Here is a 17,294-nt window from a genome sequence, read left to right as displayed (position 1 = left end):
TATTGGAGGTCTCAAGGTTGGCAAGTATGCTCTAAGGCTTTTTTTTTTTTTTAGCATTTTAACATTCTTAACCATCTTACAAGTGTAAAAAATAAGTTACACATAAAGAAACAATGTTTTGAATCTGAGACAAATGCCCAAATTACTGCCCTGCCCTGGGAGGCGAGACTCTTCACACACAAACAAATCTCACCTCAAAGTGGAACTGCACATTTTGGGGAATTGTGTTCATCATTCACGATACAATGAGCTCTGCAGGTTGCCGTTAAAAACCACAAAGATGTCTTCATTGATCTAATCTGGACTGTCCGGCCATTTTTAAAGCACTTCCTATAGGCTGGTGTTCCTGCGTATGGATCGGGGAAATAACCCATTGAGTGCGTCACATTAGAGAGGATGTCAAAGTGGCTTTGACGTTTAAGTGGGCATGCATCTGCAGTGGTCTTCCACATGGAAGCAGCTGTACGTGCGACGGCTCCACCACAACCACCACATGAGGCCCCGCTGCAGCCCGTCTGGCGGGGCCCCTCACCAGTGTGCCCTCCATCAGGTCTTCATGTGGATTGGGGACGGCTTAAAGCGGGACGTTTTTTTCCCCCCAATGCGGGCGCACCTGTTTTGTACAAACCCTACGACTACTCTGCTCTACCTCTTTCCGAGGGAGCGCTTCTTCGCCCGGGACTCCAGGCAGAGTTTTCCGCCTCTGCCACGTCGGATTCACCTGATATCGGATCACGGATTATGTCACCCGGTCCTAATTGGAAAATGTCCCCGGAATGTCGAAACACACGCCGTATGAAAACACAGTCACCTCTAAAATATGTGCCAGTGATGGGTTTCGTCTTCTATTTTGTCTTCGGGCACCCACATTAGCATGCGCGTCCCTCCGAGTGCCAAACCGTCACATAACTTACATGCACCATGTGACTCAATGTTAGCCAGCTGCCACGGCAACCCCCCGAACAAAAAGCAAGATCCTCGCAAGGCTGCAAATGAGCCTAACGCCACCCAGAAACAGCTGTAGGGGAGCGATGGGAACGGCAAGACGGGGCCCGGGACCAGGACCAATGCGGGGGTCCCTCTGGGGTGGAGAAACCAGTGAAAGGAGCTGCCACCAGGGAAGAAAGGAGCCTCTCATGGCCCATTGTGCAACCTCGAGACCTGTCTCCCTCCTGACTCATTACCCAGGATGCTCCCTGCTCTCCCCCACAGCAGGAATGTCTGGATGTTGGCGAACCTCCTCGGTGGTATTTTCCCCCCTCTTGTCGGGAACAAAACTGACACTTCACACTTGTCAAAACTCCACTTGAAGGTGAATTACGGCCCGTGCTATAATACGCAAACACGAGGAATCATCGCGCACCGCCCGTCGAGAGCGTTGTTCAGGGGTGTTTGGGAGGGGAACTAAACAAAAGCCAAAAGCAAGGTAAATAAAAAGACAATACAATGATTTGCAAAATCCTTTTCAACTTATATTCAATTGAATAGACTGCAAAGACAAGATATTTCATGTTCACACTGAGAATATTCTTTTTTTTTTTGCAAATAATTATGAACTTAGAATTTAATGGCAGCAACACATTGTAAAAAAGGCATTTTTACCAGTGTGTTACATGGCCTTTCCTTTTAACAACACTCAGTAAAGGTTTGGGAACTGAGGAGACACATTTTTGAAGTGGAATTCTTTCCCATTCTTGCTTGATGTACAGCTTAAGTTGTTCAACAGTCTCCCTTCTCATATTTTAGCCGTCATATTGCACTTTTACTATGAAGCCACGCTGTTGTAACACGTGGCTAGGCATAAAATAAGCAGGGGCGTCCATGGCATACTTGCCAACCCTCCCGTTTTTAGCGGGAGAATCCCGATATTCAGCGCCTCTCCCGACAACCTCCCGGCAGAGATTTTCTCCCGACAAACTCCCGGTATTCAGCCGGAGCTGGAGGCCACGCCCCCTCCAGCTCAATGCGGACCTGAGACTGAGTGGGGACAGCCTGTTCTCACGTCCGCTTTCCCACAAAATAAACAGCTTGCCTGCCCAAAGACGTCATAACATCTAGGGCTTTTATAGAGTGCACAACTGCGCACACAACAAGGAGACGAAGCAGAAGAACGAGGAAATTACAGACATGGCGGCCGAAATGATATACTCATCATGAACGGAGAAGATAAACAGGACAATACTGTCATCTAATGGATAGCCACTGGAACACTGAAATTCAAGTATTTTTTTTTTCTATGTATATAAAATAAAATACAAAATATATATATATAGCTAGAATTCACTGAAAGTCAAGTATTTCATACATACATACATACATACATACATACATACATATATATATATATATATATATATATATATATATATATATATATATATATATATATATGAAATACTCGAGTTGGTGAATTCTAGCTGTAAATAACCACGCCACCCGCCCCCAAACACCCCCCGATATTGGAGGACTCAAGGTTGGCAAGTATGGTCCATGGTAACGTTGCTTGGAAGGCAACATATGTTGCTCCAAAAGCTGTATGCACCTTTCAGCATTAATGGTGCCTTCACAGATGTGTAAGTTACCCATGTCTTGGGCACTAATACACCCCCATACCATCACACATGCTGCCTTTTGAACTTTGCACCTAGAACAATCCGGATGGTTCTTTTCCTCTTTGGTCCGGAGGACACGACGTCCACAGTTTCCAAAAACAATTTGAAATGTGGACTCGTCAGACCACAGAACACTTTTCCCCTTTGTATCAGTCCATCTTAGATGAGCTCAGGCCCAGCGAAGCCAACGACGTTTCTGGGTGTTGTTGATAAATGGCTTTGGCTTTGCATAGTAGAGTTTTAACTTGCACTTACAGATGTAGTGACCAACTGTAGTTACTGACAGTGGTTTTCTGAAGTGTTCCTGAGCCCATGTGGTGATATCCTTTACACACTGATGTCGCTTTTTGATGCAGTACCGCCTGAGGGATCCAAGGTCAAGGGCTTAGCCGCTTACGTGCAGTGATTTCTCCAGATTCTCTGAACCTTTTGATGATATTACGGAGCGTAGATGGTGAAATCCCTAAATTCCTTGCAATAGCTGCTTGAGAAATGTTGTTCTTAAACAATTTGCTCAGGCATTTGTTGACAAAGTGGTGACCTTCGCCCCATCCTTGTTTGTGAATGACTGAGCATTTCATGGAAGCTGCTTTTATACCCAATCATGGCACCCACCTGTTCCCAATTAGCCTGTTCACCTGTGGGATGTTCCAAATAAGTGTTTGATGAGCATTCCTCAACTTTCTCACTCGTTTTTGCCACTTGTGCCAGCTTTTTTGAAACATATTTGCAGGCATCAAATTCCAAATGAGCTAATATTTGCAAAAAATAACAAAGTCTTCAAATTCCAATGTTAAGTATCTTGTCTTTGCAGTCTATTCAATTGAATATAAGTTGCAAATCATTGTATTCTCTTTTTATTTGCCATTTACTCAACGTGACAACTTCACTGCTGTTGGGTTTTGTACAAAATACATTTGCTCACAAGGACAGTTTGACAGTAGAAACAATAGAATACCAATAAAAGTCATCTTTAAACAATTGACTGTGCATGTGGTTAATGCTTCTAAACTATTCTATGCACTTAAAAAAATAAGATTGGGACTGTTTGAATTTCGCTACTCAGTGGAACCTCTGAAAGGGGACCTACAATGCAAAACCAATGTTTCTTACCTTTTGGGTACCTGGTTTTGTGTATGTGATTATGCAAAAATGATCAACAACTGAAATCTAACCATAAAAGCATGCAAAAGATATTTAAAAATAATCTTGCCTTCCTTCATACTTCTTCCAAACAAGCCATTTGGAACTTGCCCAATTTTGTAAAGTTTACCCAGTTGTGACATCAGCCGATATCTCCATATATGGTAAAGTGTTACCCGGTGAGCCTTGCACGAGTCCACAATTGTAGTCAATACGTTTCTTAAAGGCCTACTGAAATTATTTTTTTTAAATTCAAACAAGGATAGCAGATCCATTCTATGTGTCATACTTGATAATTTCGCGATATTGCCATATTTTTGCTGAAAGGATTTAGTAGAGAACATCGACGATAAAGTTTGCAACATTTGGTCGCTGATAAAAAAGCCTTGCCTGTACCGGAAGTAGCGTGACGTCACAGGTTGAAAGGCTCCTCACATTTCCCCATTGTTTACACCAGCAGCGAGAGCGATTCGGACCGAGAAAGCGACGATTACCCCATTAATTTGAGCGAGGATGAAAGATTCGTGGATGAGGAACGTGAGAGTGAAGGACTAGAGTGCAGTGCAGGACGCATCTTTTTTCGCTCTGACCGTAACTTAGGTACAAGCTGGCTCATTGGATTCCACACTCTCTCCTTTTTCTATTGTGGATCACGGATTTGTATTTTAAACCACCTCGGATAATATATCCTCTTGAAAATGAGAGTCGAGGACGCGAAATGGACATTCACAGTGACTTTTATCTCCACAACAATACATCGGTGAAGCACTTTAGCTACAGAGCTAACGTGATAGCATCGGGCTTAACTGCAGATAGTAACAAAAGAAATAAACCCCTGACTGGAAGGATAGACAGAAGATCAACAATACTATTAAACCATGGACCTGTAACTACACGGTTAATGCTTTCCAGCCTGGCGAAGCTTAACAATGCTGTTGCTAACGACGCCATTGAAGCTAACTTAGCAACGGGACCTCACAGAGCTATGCTAAAAACATTAGCTATCCACCTACGCCAGCCAGCCCTCATCTGCTCATCAACGCCCGTGCTCACCTGCGTTCCAGCGATCGACGGAGCGACGAAGGACTTCACCCGATCATAGATGCGGTCGGCGGCTAGCGTCGGATAGCGAGTCTGCTATCCAAGTCAAAGTCCTCCTGGTTGTGTTGCTGCAGCCAGCCGCTAATACACCGTTCCCACCAAAAGCTTTCTTCTTTGCAGTCTTCATTGTTCATTAAACAAATTGCAAAGGATTCACCAACACAGATGTCCAGAATACTGTGGAATTTTGCGATGAAAACCGAGCTTTTTGTATTGGATTCAATGTGTCCAAATACTTCCGTTTCAACCATTGACGTCACGCGCATACGTCATCATACATAGACGTTTTCAACCGGAAGTTTAGCGGGAAATTTAAAATGTCACTTTTTAAGTTAACCCGGCCGTATTGGCATGTGTTGCAATGTTAAGATTTCATCATTGATATATAAACTATCAGACTGCGTGGTCGCTAGTAGTGGCTTTCAGTAGGCCTTTAAACTTGTATTTGTCAGTAAACTCTGATCCAAATCCTCTCTGATGTCTTCCAAAACACTGACATTCCCCAGATTGGTGATATTTTGTTGCCTGGCGTTGAGTTGTTGTCTCAATGCAGCCATCTCCTCCCTGAACTTCTTCTGGCATGCAACTGTTGGCGCAATGCTTCTATCTCCATTTTAATGGTCTCCACAACACGGCTTTTTTTGTCCCAATAGTTGTTGTCTTGCTGCTTGGTATCCGACTGTTGGCGCAATGTTGCATTCTCCTCTTTCAGCTTCTCCGCCTCCCTTTTTAATGATCTGTTGTCTTCACTGAGAATCTTCATTTCTTCTCTGAACTTTCCGAATTCCATCATATCCTGACGAGACTCTTTTTTGTGTCTGATCAATTGTTCTTAGATATCTGCAACATATTTTTGTACACTTTTGATTACCTGTTCCTGGATATTGTTGACATCACTTTGTAAAGTTCCTACTAACGCTTTTAAGTCCGGTTCCACCTCCCTGTATAGCTCCGTTGACGACTTCTTGTCGTACTCAAGGTTGCTCGGCAGCAAAAGTGAATTGATTGATTGATTGAAACTTTTATTAGTAGATTGCACAGTACAGTACATATTCCGTACAATTGACCACTAAATGGTAACACCCAAATACAACTTGTTTAAAGGCCTACTGAAAGCCACTACTACCGACCACGCAGTCTGATAGTTTATATATCAATGATGAAATCTTAACATTGCAACACATGCCAATACGGCCGGGTTAACTTATAAAGTGACATTTTAAATTTCCCGCTAAACTTCCGGTTGAAAAAGCCTTTGGAGGATGACGTATGCGCGTGACGTAGCCAGGGGAACAGAGGTATGGCTTCCCCATTGAATACAATACAAAAAAGCTCTGTTTTCATTTCATAATTCCACAGTATTCTGGACATCTGTGTTGGTGAATCTTTTGCAATTTGTTTAATGAACAATGGAGATTGCAAAGAAGAAAGTTGTAGGTGGGATCGGTGTATTAACGGCTGGCTGTAGCAACACAACAAGAAGGACTTACTTGGATAGCAGACGCACTAGCCGATGCTAGCCGCCAACCACATCTGTGTTGGGGTGAAGTCCTTCGTCGCGCCGTCGATCGCTGGAACGCAGGTGAGCACGGGTGTTGATGAGCAGATGAGGGCTGGCTGGCGTAGGTGGAGCGCTAATGTTTTATGATAGCTCTGTGAGATCCGGTTGCTAAATTGCTAAGTTAGCCTTAGCGTCGTTAGCAGCAGCATTGTTAAGCTTTGCCAGGCTGAGAATTATTAACTGTGTAGTTACATGTCCATGGTTTAATAGTATTGTTGATCTTCTGTCTATCCTTCCAGTCAGGGATTTATTTATTTTGTTTCTATCTGCATTTGAGACAGATGCTATCACGTTAGCTCATGCTAAAGAGCTTCGTCGATGTATTGTCGTGGAGATAAGTCACTGTGAATGTCCATTTCGCGTACTCGACTCTCATTTTCAAGAGGATATAGTATTCGAGGTGGTTTAAAATACAAATCCGTGATCCACAATAGAAAAAGGAGAGAGTGTGGAATCCAATGAGCCAGCTTGTACCTAAGTTACGGTCAGAGCGAAAAAAGATATGTATTTCACTGCATTCTAGTCCGTCACTCTAACGTTCCTCATCCACGAATCTTTCATCCTCGCTCAAATTAATGGGGTAATCGTCGCTTTCTCGGTCCGAATAGCTCTAGCTGCGTTGAAAACAATAGGAAAATATGAGGAAGTGAACAACTGACAACGTCATGCTACTTCCGGTAGGGGCAAGGCTTTTTTTTATCGGAGACCAAAAGTTGCGAACTTTATCGACGTTGTTCTATACTAAATCCTTTCAGCAAAAATATGGCAATATCGCAAAATGATCAAGTATGACACATAGAATGGATCTGCTATCCCCGTTTAAATAAAAAAAAATCATTTCAGTAGGCCTTTAAGTCAGGGTCCACGTTAATCAATTCATGGTAAGCCGTTGGTGTTAGCTTCCGTGGCAAGCTATTTTTTTTCCACGTACCTTGAACCGGCCAGAGCTGTGTCAACTTTTCTTGTAGACCACTTGTGTGGTCAGAAGGGTTTAAAATATGTCCAACTCTTTCGGTTTTGTTGTTTAGCTTTGGGTTGCTAGGGCACCTTCGGCTCGCTTACTTTGGCGAATCTGTGCCTCCCGCCGGGCAGAGTTGAAGTTGAATATATTAGCAAGCTATCCTGTAGCTGTGATCACAATCAGTAGTCATAAATTACAGTTTTTTTAGTCAAAACTGTGGTGTCGGGAGCGGTGCTCTTCTAGTTTACAGCCTCCCCTAACACATTGCTAGCTAGCTACTGCTAATGCATTACTTCAAAGTTTGTAATGCACAACACTGCTATACGACACCAATCTGTACTGGCTAAAAAAACATGAACAATCATATTGCAGTATCTGTAAAGTATTAGCGCACATTTCATGTTTTGTTTGTACACAGCTAGCTCGAAAGTGTATGTAGTTGTAATAACAAGCATAACGTGCTGTATGTATGATCAATAATAATAGTGTTTGGTCAAGATGTTTTTTTCCAGTTGATTTTGGGTAAGTGCGCCATTTATGTCGGCATAGCTTGGCTCCAAGTTCCACATTTATTCAGTCAAGTCACGCCGACATCACTCTCTCGGCTTCCGTCTGCTCCGACGTTTCACTCTCTTTCCGTGCTCGCTTCTCTAACCAGTAGTTCATCCTCCGTCTATTCAGCTTCAAAAAGATTCGGATGTGAATCATCATTTGTCCAAAAATATTTGACTAGAACACACTCGTGTTTGTTTCCGGAAGTAGGAACACACATTTGTTGCCGGATGTCGGAAGTGCGTGGCTTTGGAAACGGAAACAAATGTGCCGAGAAAATAAGTTCCCGGTTTTGGAAGGTTCTCATTCAAGCAGGTCATTGACTCAGATGTCTACATGCACCTCAGGGAGGAACATCAGTCATTCGAGAACAAAAATGTACAGATTGTGGACAGGGAGGACGGATGGTACGAAAGAGGAGTGAGGGAAGCCATCTTCGTCAAGGTTGAAAAACCATCCCTGAACAGAAGAGGTGGTCTGCGACACCACCAGTCTCCCACATACAACACTGTCCTTTCAACCATTCTACCAACCATTAACATCCAGTTTGGATGTTAATCTAAAACCATTGTATACTCTGCAATTTAGCCTCCAACAAATAACTAGACAACAAATAGTTAGAACCATTCTGGTCACAGAAGGTGACCAGTATGCCATTTGTGCCATTTGTTTACAACTGAATGGAATGCTTACCTGGTGGATTCTGACTATTTTGGACTGGCAGTAGTCGATCCACAGCCATCGTTCTGCCGCACAATACCTCAATGCCAACGAGGGGAAATTACGCGTTAACGACTGTCGTTGGCTTTGACGGTAGGATTGCTGGTTTGCATTAAAACAGTTGTTTTTCTCACTACGATAGGGCGAAACCATCCTTGCCCAGGCACACCCTCCTGGTTTTGGAGTATAAATATTTGGGGCTTTGGCACCAGCCGCTGGACTAGATCTGACCAATCTAAGTTTATGGACATGAACTGATGAAGTCTACTCGGATGAGCGGCGACACGTCGTCTAAGACAAACCAAGTAGTCGAGTTGCGATCGATTGAATGCCCAGAGAAGTTCTGGTATTGCTTAAAATGACCAAATTAGCTGCATTTTGAAAGCGTTTTTTTATCATTTTTAGAATCCTAAAAAAAATAATGATACATTTGTGTTCTTGTCGCTCATAATGATTGTGATCGAAAGGCAAAATTCCAACAGAAGTGCAGTTCCCCTTTCAGGCGACCGCATTTAGTCCCGTGCCTTGTTTTGCTTGTGTATCCAATGTACAAGATTTATATCACAGCCACACCCTCGAAGTCAAGACAACTAATAACTAACATATTGACAACACCCACACAGATCAGTAGGGCTTATCATGATGTCACAAAGTGAGCATTGCCATGGCAATAGACCTCCAGATCTGCCTCCAGGCTGCTAATTAATTCCTCAGAGGGATGCAAAGATGTGCGCAGAAGGATCTTCAAGTAGTATATTTTAGGAAGGACGGAACAATGGAATCAGTGTGAGTCATAAATCAGTTGGAAAAACTGTGAAGTTGCTTAGTCAATTTTCAAAAAGCCCACAAAGACAAATGTGAAACTATAGGCCCTGAGGCGGCGAAACATACTCGGGAAGTCCAGCTGGTCTGACTCGTATCCATGTCGTCATGGACCTCGATGACCACAGCGCGGCCCTCTGAGGCCGGCTTTGGGGTCAGCTCTTTGCCCGCCAAGCACAAGTGTTCTGGTCACCGTCTGACAGCTGCCACGACCAACCTGGGCACGTCGGAAAAGCGTGCGAAAGGCCAAGCCCGCTTAAGCCGGGACGTGTGGCCTGTCGGCTTTGCAACAGAAGTCCAAACGGGCCGAGGGATGAGACGGGAGTGCAGGTTGTGAACTGGCCAGGACTTAAACATTGACCTTACAGACTTCATTGCACTTAGCAGTCAGCCTTCATGTATGGATTTGTGGATTCAATCTTATTGCGTCGGTGCTCAAATGTAAGGCTAGACGTTTTCTTTGGACCGACTTTGTAGTCGTCCATATGTAGAAGCCAGGATTTTCAGAACATATTATTTTTTCCTGTGCTTTTGTGCCCAAGCCCACTAATTGATAGAACATATCCCCAAGCCTGGTAAGGGGATCCTAAAATGAATGTATTTTCTTTTAAACCATGCTGACTTTCATGGGATGCACCACCGCCAATAAAAGCAACCACCAAACAAACTCATAACAGAGAATTAATTTTACACGTTTATTTGAAAATAGGCTCGGTTTTTATCTTTGCATGAAATATAAGGTCTGGAAAATCGGAAACATGAGTAATGACTTGTATATACTGTAGCTCACGTGACCCTTCATGGTGTGTCATTGTTGCTATTAATTATTTATTTCCTGGTCCTGGACACATTGAACTGAAGTCACACCCCTTTTATTTTTGGTATTGTGTATGCTGTGAGCTATAACGTTGCTTTTAGGACCGCTTTATGTTATGTATTGAAATACAGTCCCAAATGAGTGATTAATGGCGCCCCATACAGGTTGTGGTCAAAATGCTTCAAAATAAATGCTAAGTCTACATGTGGGCAGCACGGTGGAAGAGGGGTTGGTGCGTCTGCCTCACAATACGAAGGTCCTGAGTAGTCGTGAGTTCAATCCCAGCCTCGGGATCTTTCTATGTGGAGTTTGCATGTTCTCCCCGTGACTGTGTGGGTTCCCTCCGGGTACTCCGGCTTTCTCCCACCTCCAAAGACATGCACCTGGGGATGGGCCCCTCCTACCTCCAAAGACATGCACCTGGGGATAGGTTGATTGGCAACACTAAATGGTCCCTAGTGTGTGAATGTGAATGGGAATGTTGTCTGTCTATCTGTGTTGGCCTTGCGATGAGGTGGCGACTTGTCCAGGGTGTACCCTGCCTTCCGCCCGATTGTAGCTGAGATAGGCTCCAGCGCCCCCCGCGACCCCGAAGGGAATAAGCGGTAGAAAATGGATGGATGGATGGATGGAATCTCCATGTATTATACATAGGGATGATGCTCGAAACCGGTTTTCCCGGTTGTTTGATAAGAAAAGAACCGAGTCCTCGGACTCAAATCCCTTTTTGAGAACCGGTACCCGTTATCGAGACCACTATAGTAAAGAAAAAGAGTTGGTTCTTTATTCGAATCCCTGAGAACGACTCCCATCCCGACAACAAATGCCCCGTGTGACATCACAAGAAATGACGTCATGTAGCTCAGTCATTTGTCACGGTGGGGTGCAGCGTGCTGCGGTACGTTCCCGGGACGCAAAACTGACGACTGCGGACGAAAGCGTGCAGGTAGGAGATGATTTATTTCTCATAAATCATACACATTATAACAGACAGGAACGAAACAAAAGGAAAGCGTGCCGTTCGCACGAGAAGCTAAAGCAAAAACTTACTTAGCACAGGAATACTAGAAGCTAAGGTAACTTTAGCACAGGAATCATGAGCTGGAAAAGCAGAATGCCAACGTAAGTGTTGCAAATGCAAACAATGAAGCCACGACGAGTGAGCGGAAAAGGCAGGCTTAAATACAGTCTCTGATGAGCAACAGGTGCGCGTACAAGGCAGGTGAAAATCATAAGTAACCATGGTGACTAAAACAAACCCCCGAAGTGCACAAAACAACTAAGGAAGTCCAAAACTAACAGAACATAACTACCGTAATTTCCGGACTATAAGCCGCACCTGACTATAAGCCGCACCAGCTAAATTTAGAGGAAAATACAGATTGCTCCATATATAAGCCGCACCCGACTATAAGCCGCAGGGTTTTGATGTGTAATTACCGTAGTATATAGGGGTTCCTGCTACCACGGAGGGGATTGTCGGGACAGAGATGACTGTTTGGGAACGCAAAGCGTCCCATTTATTGACAATAAATCTTTCAATCATTCAATCAAACTTTCACATCTTTGACATGGCGAACAGCATTCGTGCAGAGTACAAATAATACAACGGTGCAAAGTAATACAAAGTGCTCTCCTATACGTTATCAAAATAACCAGCCTACCGGTATATGAAAAGTCAGTCTTTAATCATTGTGTCATCTTCCTCCTGCGTACTAAAACCACCAAAATCCTCTTCGTCGGTGTCGGAGAAGAACAGGCCGTAAATAAGCCGCACCCTTGTATAAGCCGCAGGGACCAGAACGAGGGGAAAAAGTAGCGGCTTATAGTCCGGAAATTACGGTATACAAAACATGATCCGACCACATCATAATACATCACAGTTTCATATCATTTCACTTTACAGGAGTAGGAAGAAGTAAAGCTTATTTAATCCTACCCCTTTCCCACTTCATAGCGTTTACAAATATATACATCATTTACTGACCTTTTTATAATAAAATATCTGTGAATTAGTATATACAACAGTTTTGTAATATGTAATTAATTAATTCAGTCATTATTAATATACTGAGATGAAGAATATCTTATTTTCAATAAGGTTGAAAGTATTTCTCATAATTCTTCTTCTTTGTACTTTGTAAGCACTATTCATTTGAACAACCTCTTAAAGTGGATCATATCAGTACAATGTTTAACTTCTTTACTTCATCCATGCCATCATTTCATTCCACATCATTTTAGCTGTTTGCAATTTTACCAAATCCTCAAACTTTAATATTTTTGACTCAATAAATAAATAAAGTGTTTGTATGTTCTCTACATCCAACATTATGTATGAGTCTAATTGATCTTTTTTGTAAAATGGTTAACGAATGTAGCGCACATTTGTAGTTATTTCCCCACATTTCTGCACAATAACTCAGATATGGTAATACTATAGTAGCGAGCAGTAGAGAATGTGAAGTGATTTGTTGAACCAAATATTGTGTGTTTTTTTCCATGTACAACAACCTATCTGGACTCGATAAGAGAATCGATAAGGAATCGGTTCGATAAGAGGATTCGATAATAGGCTCGAACTCGATAATTTCTTATCAAACATCATGCCTAATTATACATACCCTTGGATTTTTATAATCATGAGACAAATGGTCAGTGACTTATGGACAAATACTGTAGTTGCTAAGTGAAAAAAAAAATCATATTACTCTAATCTTCGGCTTGGGAACCTTGAACAAAAATTAAGTTGTCTCAGATGGGCCGATACGCATTTTAAGTAGATCAATAAGTGCATCATCAGATCCGGAATCAAGAAACAAGACATAAATCTAAATAGAGTGCCCACAGAAACACGGAACCCACAAATATTTGAATAAATCTGTTCATTTAAAAATGTCTTCTTTTCTTTTTAGGGTATACAAGTGGACTTTGTGCGTGAAATATTGGAACAATAGTCTTCCCAAAACAAGAACAATACATTTTGTGCGGGGGCCTATTTGGCCAAACAAATCATACACTGGAGTGCAAACTCAATTTCAGAGAAGGTGGCAAGCTCCATCAAAACGCAGAGTTGTTCACTAAGAGTATGCATACTTGCCAACCCTCCCGTTTTTAGCGGGAGAATCCCGGTATTCAGCGCCTCTCCCGACAACCTCCCTTCTCCCGACAAACTCCCGGTATTCAGCCGGAGCTGGAGGCCACGCCCCCTCCAGCTCAATGCGGACCTGAGAGGGGACAGCCGTTCTCACGTCCGCTTTCCCAGCAGCTTGCCTGCCCAATGACGTCATAACATCTACGGCTTTTAGAGAGTAGAGTGCACAACAAGCAGAGAGAGTTCTTGGTTTCTTATGTGAGTTTATTGTTAGGCAGTTTCATTAACGTCCTCCCAGCGCGGTAACAACACACAACAACTGCAGTCACGTTTAGTCTACCGTAAAGCAGTTCGTCTGCCGTAAACAGCAATGTTGTGACACTCTTAAACAGGACAATACTGCCACCTACCGGTTAGCCTGCAGAACACTGAAATTCAAGTATGTCTTTTATTTATATGTATAATAAAATAAAAATAAATATATATATAGCTAGAATTCACTGAAAGTCAAGTATTTCATACATATATATATATATATATATATATATATATATATATATATATATATATATGTGAAATACTTGATTTGGTGAATTCTAGCTGTAAATATACTCTTCTCTTAACCACGCTCTTGGCCACGCCCCAACCACGCCCCCGCCCCTAACACGCCCGCCCCCCCGCCCACGCCGCCCCCCGCCCCCCCACCTCCCGATATTGGAGGTCTCAAGGTTGGCAAGTATGAGTATGGGACTGGACAAAATCTTGATTTGACAGTTTGCCCATTTGGAGCATATTTGGGAAAGAACAAGACTTTTATGCAAAGCAACCACGATAACTGAAACTGTGCGGATTTATGGTGCACTGACTAAAGTTGGACGACCGTTGTCATTTTCTATGGGTTCTGTTTTTTTTAGGGTCACTCTGTACCCACGCACAAACAAAGCCCTCGGCGGAATGGCCCTTATAAAGTATTTTGTTGAATTGTTCACAAATATTGACATTTTTCCTAAAATCTTTGCCCTCTGATAGGGTTGTACGGTATACCGTTACTAGTATAGTATATCGGTACTAATGAATCAAAAACGGTACTATACTCTGTTTGAAAAGTACCGGTCCCCGGGCATGACGGGACGTCGTCACGTCATGTCATTGCTGGTTTTGCGAGCAGAGGAGCATGTTCGGCAGCGCATAGACACAGAGTACTTACAAACAGACACAGTGTGTAGACAGAAAAGGGAGAACGGGCGCATGTTGGGGTAAAAAGTAAAGATAAAGGTGAAGTTATAACACTGAAACACCCTCAGGAAGGGGTCCTTTAAGACATGGCTAGCTAGCTAGCAGCTAACATCCATCCACAGTGTTTTAGCTACTTCTAAATCACTAATCCTGGCCTCCATGGTGACAAATAAAGTAAGTTTCTAACAAGTACATTATCACTGCAGGACGAGGAATAGCTAAACATGCTTCACTACACACCGTAGGAGGATACAATAGCTCACCGTTAACAGCTAGCTTGCACCCTGAATATAAACAAACGCCATGGGTGGTTCTACACCAAACATGCACTGTAATGACACCAAGTACAAGAGCATATCTGGTCGATCAATATTTTTTATCGGCACAAAATCTTTTTTCCTTTTTAAAAAAATTCATATTATGTTTATAAAGTCAGTAAATATGTTCCTGGACACATGAGGACTTTGAATATGACCAATGTATGATCCTGTAACTACTTGGTATCGGATCCATACCTAAATGTGTGGTATCATCCACAACTAATGTAAAGTATCAAAGAAGAGAAGAATAAGTGGTTATTACATTTTAACAGAAGTGTAGATAGAACATGTTAAAACAAAAAATAAGCAGATATTAACAGTAAATGAACAAGTAGATTAATAATCCATTTTTACAGTTTGTCCCTCATTATGTGTACAAAATAATAGCTGTATAAATGACACAATATGTTACTGCATACTAATTATGAGTCTTTGTTTGTTTACTTACTACTAAAAGACAAGTTGTCTAGTATGTTCACTACTTTATTTAATGACTATATCACAATAATAAACATATGTTTCATGTACCCTAAGATTGTTTGTTAAAATAAAGACAAAAATGCCTTTTTTTGTGGTGCCCCTTTTTTAGAAAAGTACCGAAAATTATAAAAAAAATAGTGTACTAAAATATTGGTATCGGGACAACACTACCCTCTGATGATGGTCATGATCCACAAATCAAAGGCAAAATCACAAAATCATGACTTAGCGTCGGGACGATGCCAACATTTGCAGTATCTCCCACCCTTACTGGCTGGTGATTGGGGATTTTTAAGATCGCTGGCAAAAGTCTGGAGGGACGTTGAGAGAAGCAGCAAAGTAGGAGTAGCAGGACAATCTTGACTGTCCTTAAACAAAGACACATGTGACCAAAGGGACGTCAGTCTGCCTTTCAGCATGTAACCCAATCCCCACGCACTACCATGCAGGCAGGGTGGTGATGGTGGACACAGGGGGGGGGGGGGGTCCTATCTTTCAGAAGGAAGGGTTAAGTATGTTGATCAAAGACTTTCACTGCATCATCAGTCTGTGTTGTTGGTGGAGGGACTGGTGGACATCTCACAAAACCACATGGAACTGGTGTCCGTTGGCCCGCATTTTCATGTACACGGAGACTGGACTACCCCAGCAAGTAGCTCCTGTCAGGTTGACAGATAACGCCATCACTGGGCAATAACTAGACATTAAGTTATAGTCATGTTTTTCTGCGCAACCTCAGATTCAGGAGGAACAGTGTGGTTTACGTCCTGGTCGTGGAAATGTGGACCAGCTCTATACTCTCGGCAGGGTCCTTGAGGGTGATTGGGAGTTTGCCCAACCAGTCTACATGTGCTTTGTGGACTTGGAGAAGGCATTCGACCGTGTACACCAGGAAGTCCTGTGGGGAGTGCTCAGAGAGTATGGGGTAACGGACTGTCTGATTGTGGCAGTCCGCTCCCTGTATGATCAGTGTCAGAGCTTAGTCCGCATTTCCGGCAGTAAGTCGGACCCGTTTCAAGTGAGGGTTGGACTCCGCCAAGGCTGCCCTTTTTTTGCATAATATTGCGAAACAAAACGCCAGATAATATGTCTGGTATTAGGTGCCATTTTGGGGTCCATTTGACCATTTTCATGACACTGCTTGCAAGAGGTTTGAAGTACTGCCAGCTTTTGCGGGACTAACAGCACATACTTGGCGAATCGAGGTTTCTCAGGGGCAAGGCCAGGCAGAGACAGACTGATTCCACGACTCGATGCAGCGACTGACCAGATGATAGGTTTGTCTATCTCTGCTCTTGTGTAGAGTATGTCGCTATGCTCTGACTGGCATGGTACACCACAGACCTTGTGACAGTGGCATGATTGGAACTGCCAGGATGTCCAGCCTCACCCAGAAGCCGTGATTTGTCTTCGGGGTTTACTCCCTTAGCCTTTGGTTAACCAAGACCTTAACCACAAGGCATAAACACGTTGTAACCCTGAGGAGGGAGGCTACCAGGTGCTACACCTTGCCCAAAGGTGACCTGGGGTTTTCGGTCTGGGTTGTCCATCCCCTAGCCTTTGGTCAACCAAGAACTGCCCGCAAGGCAGCGGTGACTGATGGAGGGCGGAGTCGTCAGAGCCCGTGCAGTAACCAAACTGCCCATTGCCTTGGGTGTGTTGATGTCCATAGGCCTGGGGCCGTTCTGCATGCAAGCAAAAGTTCGAATCCAGGTGTCGTTGAGGAGGGAGGAAGGTCAAAAGCGTCCATCATTGAGGAGTCCTCGGGGCGATGTTTTCAGAACAGCCTGCTCCTGTTGTTGCATCAAGGCCATACTTTTTGAGATACGTTTGATTTAATTTTCCTTTCTTGATTTAATTGTATTTATCTTTTTA

This window comes from Entelurus aequoreus, linkage group LG10 (assembly GCF_033978785.1).
Source record: "Entelurus aequoreus isolate RoL-2023_Sb linkage group LG10, RoL_Eaeq_v1.1, whole genome shotgun sequence".
In the NCBI taxonomy this organism is placed as follows: Eukaryota; Metazoa; Chordata; class Actinopteri; order Syngnathiformes; family Syngnathidae; genus Entelurus; species Entelurus aequoreus.
Note: the sequence above shows the minus strand (reverse complement) of the source record.